The following is an 8,107-nucleotide window of genomic DNA, read 5'->3' as shown; positions in this document are numbered from 1 at the left end:
GGCCATTTTGTGCTAGACCATTGTTTGCCCCGACTGCACAGTAAATAAAATTGTGTGGCCTTTTCCTTAATTTAAAAAACATTTTTCTATTTTAATTGTTTTTAATAAATCCCAAACAGAACTCCATGTATCTGTCTGCCTATATAACCCATTTGTAGGGAGTTAATTGTTGGTTCAAAAGTCGTCTTCTGAGTGGCGAATACAGTTAGAAATCTACAGATGGTTCTAAAATCCAGCCTCATGATTTTAACATAATTGTGAAGTTTTATTGTTCTATCTTCTTTCAATAGCAAAGATCTATGGAACATCTATTATGTCTTAGATACTGTGCCATGTATTAAGAATATTAAAAAGTATAAAATATGACAGTGGTAATGCGGAAGTGTGAGGAGTGACCAATTTGACTGGCAAAATGAAAACCTATTTTGTGAATGAAAAGACATGTGACTAGGGTCTAGAATAGCCTTGGGCAAACTACGGCCCGTGGGCCGGATCCGGGTGTTCTATCCAGTTCTCTTGCTCTCCCCTCCGCTCCTTTACTTTGAATTTATATTAGTTCACACAAACACTCCATCCATGCTTTTGTTCCGGCCCTCCGATCCAGTTTAAGAACCCATTGTGGCCCTCGAGTCAAAAAGTTTGCCCACCCCTGGTCTAGAAGGTGAGTGCCAGATGATGAGGATATAGTGGTCAGGGGTCCAGATGGTATATTAGCCAGAAGAAACTGTGGGAGGTATAAAGATATCTGGCCAGCAGTCTGTGAGGTTGGAGTTTTTGGCAAGAGATTTGGCTGGAAGGGGGATATTGAGTCCAGATTGTGTTGCACTCTGAAGATCCTACTGGGATGCATGGACTTGTTCATAGACAAATGAGAAACTTAAAAATTTTTGAGCAGGTGAGTTAAAATCATATCTTAAACATTTCATGTATTCTGACCTATTGTGGAAATATCTAACTCAATTGAATGAAGAGTGCTTAGTGACCAAATCACAAAAACGATGTGTCAAAACTGACTTCTTTCTTTCTTCTAGAAAGAAAATCTATCTAGATATATTTGAGTGATTTACTCATATTTCCTCCTTGATCTTTTGCTTCCTCATTCCCATTTCTTTTTGTTTGTTTGGTTACTTGGAGGACTTGTTTTCTCTGTTGCTTTTTTTCCTCCTTAGACTTCAGTTATTTTCCTTTTCATTCATAATAGCATGAAACTTCCAGAATTTGTTGAATATTGCCAAAGAGGTTTGTGGCTTTGTTCTACAGTATGTCCTAGAGATCATCAATTTAGCTATTTTGTAGTATGGTAATCTATATACCTTTCAATGTTCTAGTATGGATATCTTCCCCATAAACCATTTCAATGTATATGATATTCTTAAAATTTGGAATGTCAACAAGAAATTTCTAAAATGTAACCTTTGAGTTAATATGGTTATATACAATATTATTTCTGACACTAACACAGTGTTAAATCTTTCTGAATAAATGTGTGGCACAATCTCTAAATTCATGGGACAAAGTTTCATTTTTTTTTCTCCACTAGTTTAAAATAATTTTCAAATTTAAGAACATATGATGTAAAGAATAGGCTTTCAGTTAATAAGAATCAAAACCATTCTTCTCAGGTAGCTTAATAGATTTACTCATGTGTTTTTGTTCTTTAACTTTCTGTTCTTTTTTCTAGTACAGAAGGAAATAGTTGCTGTATATTTCTTCCTGAGGCACACATTGTAAATATACTGTGAGTCAGGGAAACACTGAAAAGTTCCAGGGTTGGCAAATTATTTTAGAAGGAAAAAGTCATCAGGAACATGAGACTCCAAAGAAACAGATGTAAGAATTACTTTTTATAAATTTTGTTGCAGAACTTTTTTCCTATTTTTCAGTTTGAGGAGTTATGTAGGTGTATGGAGTAGGATGGTTCAGAAAAAAAATATGCTTGGGCTTTAGAAATTTAGAAAATAAAATTTTAAAGTTGAAAAGAAATAACATTGTATTCCAATTTAATTTCAAAAAGATTAATTTATATCATCTGGATACTTTGCAGCATATAAGTTGGTGGTTATTATGTCTGCTTTTAGTGAAAATTGGAACAACGCTGGCAGCTAAAGAAAGTAAAATCGTTTTAGCATTTCTACTTCCGGTTTTTTTTCATGGCTTGTTTCTGTTTCAATTGAGGAATTTTATTTTTCTTAAACTTACATATTGAACAAAATTAATTGGTTATGTAACTAGAATAACTAGAATTTGTGTGTTTTTTTTCCCCCATATGCAATCACAAGTGTTTGTTACAAATTGAAATAAAGAAAATAGCAGAAAATAGAAGTTTTAGGGTATAAGCTTGGGAGTACTTCAAAGTGTATTTTAATTGTGAGATAATCACTGACATGTTTTGCACCAGAGTGAATTATTAGCAACAGAGTCATTCCTATTAATATTAAAGTTATTTAATATCCACATTAATATTAGCATTTATATGAATGATGCATTAATTACATTTATGTTGATATTTGTATTAATATTTTAAATTATTCACATTAATGACCTTAAATATAGATCCAGCATGTAGAAAAGGGTCTTAGAGGTTTTTGATTTGCCCTCCCACCCACCGTGGCAACCCTTTCCATAATATCCCATCACTGCCTTTCCTTGAATGTTTGTAATGGGAATCTCCCTACCTTATGATGCAATTTGCTATTCAGCATGAAAAAAAAAATCTGATTTTGAGCTAAACGCACCCATTTCTAGCCAGCAAAAGTGGTTGTGTTAAAAAATAATGTGGTTGAGGAGAATAGGAAAAGACAGGGAAGGGATCTGCAGGAAGTTCACAGCGTGGCAGAGGACCCGGCCAAAGGCATTAAGTGCTGACCCAGGGAGGGAAATGTTAAAAGCCACAAACCCCATTGTCCCATGGTCCTGGCATTACCAGCTTCCCCAGCAACGGCTAGATCTCCAAGAGCTTAGGAAACTGTTTAACAAAATGTAAAGGACTCACGTACTTTGACTTTTCATTCTGTCTAGGACCAGGCTCATATATTATCTTAGATTCAAGATCTTTATGTCTTTTTGTCTAGTGTCTGTTCATTAGATACTTTAAAATGTTCTCACTTCTGTGGAGTCATTTAATATACCGACGAAGGCTGAGGTGCTGTCGCCACATTGCCTGGGTTCATATCCTGTCTCTTCCACTTTGTAGCATGGCCTTGAGCATGTTATCTGACTTCCCTGTGCCTCAGTTTTCTGATCTGAAATGGGTATAAAATCGTACCTACTCGAAGACTTCAATGTGTTAATATGTGTGAAATGCTTAGTAGTGTGCCTAACACACGGTAATTATGCGCTAAATGTGGCTTTTATTGGAGAAGCCACACATTTCACCAATAGTTATACATTCTTATATTAACACGTGAGGATTTAAATGCTCAAGTTATTGAGAGGTTTAACCTTTCATTTTATGTATGTAGAGTCAATGCATTTGCAGTGGGTTATAAAACAACCACAGCGGTATGAATGGAGGAAAAAAATAAAATATTTCTTTCTTCCATTGCTATATTTCTTTCACTTCATTCCCAAAATATCTCAAAAAAGAGACAATCTTTTATTCCAATTTAGAGAGAAATAATTTAAAAGCGCATGGTCTAGCCGAAGCTGGTTTTGCTCAGTGGATAGAGCATCGGCCTGCGGACTGAAGGGTCCCAGGTTCGATTCCGGTCAAGGGCATGTGCCTTGGTTGCGGGCACGTCCCCAGTAGGGGGTGTGCAGGAGGCAGCTGATTGATGTTTCTCTCTCATCAATGTTTCTAACTCTCTATCCCTCTCCCTTCCTCTCTGTGAAAAATCAATAAAAATATATTTAAAAAAATATTAAAAATAAAATAAAAGCGCATGGTCTAGAATGTTACTTAACATAGTATACCTTGATTTATAATAAAATATTAATGGTTGTCAGATCCTATTTAGTTTTGCAAGAGAAGTAGAGGCAAAAGGGGAAGATGTGGGCATGAGGGCATCAATGGAGAAGAAACAGTTGGAGAAAATGGGAAGCGGAAAGCACAGAAGCCAGTTCACCACATTACCTTGTTTCCCAGGTCGGTTCCATTTCACTTCGTGTGAATTCCCAAAATTGAGCCCAGCAGAACTGAGCAAATGTCTTCCCTTCATGGGAAAGAAGCCTGCAAATCCACGCTGAGTCCTTTCTCTTGCTGACTTGTGTCCTCTCCTGAGATGCTTTGAACTTTTAGATGATTTATGTTTGCAATTGGATAAAAAAGAAATTGTGCTTTTGCCCAAACTTGTCATGCCACCAAAGTGAGCTGCTCTCTCCTCTTGTCCTCAACAGCTCCTTCCTAGTGATCCCTATTGCAATTATAAACAGCACATCCTAGGTAGCCCTGTCACTGTCTTGGTTCAGATCTTTAGTCTTTGCATGAAAGACTCCTAATTAGTTCTGTGCTTCTATTTCTCCTCTCTAGGCACTTCTAAATGATCTTCCAAAAATCCCAATGCACCATTTAACTCCTTGGTTTAAAAATCTCTAATACTTACCCAACGCCTTACAAGGAAAAACCTATTTCATTAGATTATCTGATAAGTTCATTCCTGAACGCTGCTTAGCCTGAGATTCATCTGCTGAATCCTCATGACTTGGGAACAGCACTGAGCCACCAGCTCTCCCTAAGACGCTGTGCTTTTTTCACACAGTTCCCTCCACTTAGAAAGCTTATTCTCTTTCTAACTACCCTCTGTTCTCTGAACAGCCTTCAGGACCCTGATAAAATGTGACAATTCTGCATTTTTCCCCTGACATTCCCAGGTTGAACAATCTTTTCTTCTGTGATCCAATAGTCATGTGTTGATTACTTCTCAGAGAATGTTCTAATTAAAAAAAAAATCTTGTCTCTTTTCCTATGAATTTCAAGGAATGGAGAGGGTCTGAATCTCAAACACCAGTGTGTGGCATGCCCTGGGTACTCAGTAAATTTGGATTGTTTAATAGCGTATACCTGAGATTCCACATTCCCGCCTATTGAAATCCTGCTTTCTAAGGCCCAACTCAAATGCAGTTTCCTTAATGGTGCCCTCTCTGATTCCCTTCCACCCAGAATGCTTTTTATTTTCTTTCTTCTTCTTTAAAAAAATATGTTTTTATTTATTTGAGAGAGAGAGAAAAGGGAGAAGGAAATATCCATCGGCTGCCTCCTGCACGCCCCCTACTGGAGATTGAGCCTGCAACTCTAACATGTGCCCTGACCTGAATTGAACCAGTGAGCTCTAGATGCACGGGAGGATACTCAACCACTGACCCACATCAGCCAGCAGAATGCTTTTTCAAAAAATGAAAACCTATAGAAATTTCTTTATTCCTCTGATCTGGATTTTTTTTTTAAAAAAAATTCTTTATTGTTTAAAGTATTACATATGTTTCCTTTTTCTCCCCTTGACCTCTCCCCAGCCGTCTCCTCCTCACCCCACCCCATGGATTTTTTTTTTTTAAATATCTTGTAATTTTAAAAACCTACCTACTTTTTTTGGTAAGTTAATTGAAATGGAATCTCTGTGTCTTCCCTACACAGAGATGTCTACATTCCCTGGATCAATGTTTGTGTCCAATAGATCCTTAGAAAGATACTAGGGGCCCAGTGCACGATTTTGTGCACCTTGAAAGGAACTGTGGGCCACGAGGCTGCAGTGGGCACAGGGGTGGGTCCCGGCTCATCCTCCGCGCCCCTCTCCGGCACCTCCCGCCACGGCCCCGGTCCCCTAACATTTCTTTGATGGTAAAAATGTGCTCACATTTCACAGACTCTTCATAAGTCCCTGGAGCACCACCTGCTTCTAAGTGGGAGCTGCATAAAATAAATTTGAATTTACATATTTGAATTTATTTTCTTATTGATAAGTTCCAAGGATTATATTAAATGTCTAGTATAAAAAAGATTTAATGGGAATAACCTAAGAAAAGAGAGGAGTTGAGAGAAAAATAGTAGGCTAAGAATTAAATAAATAATAGAAATATATGTGAAGAAAGTTGTAAAAGCCCAGCTGGTGTAGCTCAGTGGTTGAGCCTGGCGGTCACTGTTGGATTTCCAGTCAGGGCACTTGAGTTTCGGGGTTCCATCCCCAGTAGGGGGCATGCAGGAGGCAGCCGATCAATGATTCTCTCTCATCATTGGTGTTTCTCTCTTCCTCTCTGAAATCAATAAAAGTATATGTATATTTTAAAAAGATATTAAAAGAAAAGAAAGTTGGAAAAAAGCTATGTCAGAATGAAATTGTATTACACTATTTAAATCACACACTTGATGCTCTCTAGAGAGAGTTTATCAATGCATTAGGAAGATGGCAACATTTTACACAAGGAGGAAATTAATTCTGGAGGATAGGCAGTGGAAAGGCATTGGGAGGAAAAATTATTTGGAAGTCATTAGATATCTCCCTGGGAGATAGAATTGGCAAAAAGACTGAATTTAAGTCTCCTGAAAGACTGTGGACTAGCTTAATATATATTTACGTTCTTAGAAAATGTTTCAACACTTAAAGATTTAGCAAGGAGACCACAAAGTAAAGACATATACTTTTCCAAAATAAACATTACTAATTGTAAAATTTCATCAATTACAAATGGAAGGAATTTCCTTTTTTTTGGTTAGTTTTTGTTTGCTTGTTTTTTTTAACAGCTTCAAGATATTTGAAGAAAGGACATATTTAGTTTTCCTAGGAGACCCAACTATATGTTTCAGGGTTCTTAAACTCCCTGTCCAGACCCGCAGGCATAATTTGATGTGCATATGTATTGTTTTTACGAAGTGTGTCAACGTTTTATCAACTTCTCCAGGGTCAATGGCCCTGAAAAGTTTAAATCTACTGCACTAGGTCATCTTAGGGGCGCCCTTCCAGCTCTCAAGAATCTTTGTGCTTCAAACATAGATAAAAAATAAATAAATAAAATAAAACCCCTTCTTACACACGAAAAAGAGAGCATCTATGATTGAAATGGAAGTGATACTCTGTGAAGCACAGTGAGCTTCGAAAGTTCACCCCTGACCCAGGGCTGGGGACTGCGCGATGCTCCGCTGCACCCCAAGTCCACGGGCCCTTCCTCAAACCGGCAGCGTGCCCTGGGGCAGCCCCAAGTGCGTAGAGAAGTGTAATCCCGCCGTTAAGTACTTGGCTCTCAGTCTCCAATCACTAGTGGGAGCTGGAGAGGGCAAGTCAAAAAAAAAAAAAATAAAAAAATTCCAGAGGCCGCCGAGTTGCAGAGGGAAAAAGTCCGGCGGCGCGCGCGGCGGAGCGGCCCCTGCAGCCCGCAGCGGACGGTCGCAGTGTGGTCAGCGCGGGGCGCGGCGTGTGCGCGAGGCCTGTGCGGGCGCCGGGACGGCTCGGGGGCGCGGGCACCGCGGCGCCGGGGAAGGGACGACAGTGCGGAGCACGGCGCCGGCCAAGGCGGTAAGACTCGGGCGGACATCGCGGCGTCCCGCGTGCGGGAGGCGGCGGAGCTGGCGGGAGCCGAGTGGGCAGAGGCGGCGCTGGGCGGGGAGCTGCGGGGCGCCGGGCTCGGCGGCGGCGCTGCTCCCGGCGGGAGGGAGCGTGCAGGGGCGTGAGGACGACCGCGAGCGGCACAGCCACGGGGCGGTGGCGCCCCGGGGGTCAGGGGGTGGCCGCCTGGGCTTTGTGCGTGGGAGGCTCTGCCGGACTCCGAGATCCCGCGCCCGCCTTGGCAGGGACTGGGCGGCAGCGGCCGCTACGGGCGGGCGGACACGTGCTCCGGAGTTGGGAGGTCGGAACCTGCTGGCCCGGGGATGGATGGGGTCGGAGGGCGAGCGAGCGGAGCGCAGCCCGGGACGCGGGACCTGGCAGGGGGCCCGCCGCCGGCCCGGAGGCGCGGAGCCCGCGGGCTCCCAGCTCGCCAGCCACCTGCCCCGGACGCCTGGGGACCCAGCCCTGCAGCTGCAGACGGTGCGCAGCGGGCTGGTCCCCACGGTCCGCGCTGGGCTCCGACTCCCCTGCCACTGCCTGCCCCTTCCCTCTGTCTGCGGCTCTGTCTCTGTCATGTTCCCAGCGTTTCTGTCTGTCTTCTTCCTCCAGTTCTCTCCCTTTTCCCTCTTCCCACC

The 8,107-nt window shown here is 41.8% G+C and overlaps 1 protein-coding gene across 4 annotated transcripts in view; it reads left to right on the top strand.

Annotated features, from left to right (window-relative positions):
• Positions 1–7,253: 7,253 nt before the first annotated feature.
• The window catches only part of BMPR1B (bone morphogenetic protein receptor type 1B), a 393,766-nt gene continuing 392,912 nt past the window's right edge, over positions 7,254–8,107 (top strand). For all 4 annotated transcript variants that reach the window (XM_080640956.1, XM_080640952.1, XM_080640953.1 and 1 more), the window contains exon 1: positions 7,254–7,442. The gene's annotated coding sequence lies outside the window, so the exon portion shown is untranslated. The remainder of the gene's footprint in view (positions 7,443–8,107) is intronic.

This window comes from Plecotus auritus (assembly GCF_963455305.1).
Source record: "Plecotus auritus genome assembly, chromosome: 1".
Classification (NCBI taxonomy): domain Eukaryota; kingdom Metazoa; phylum Chordata; class Mammalia; order Chiroptera; family Vespertilionidae; genus Plecotus; species Plecotus auritus.
Note: the sequence above shows the minus strand (reverse complement) of the source record. Positions and strands in the feature narration are given on the sequence as shown.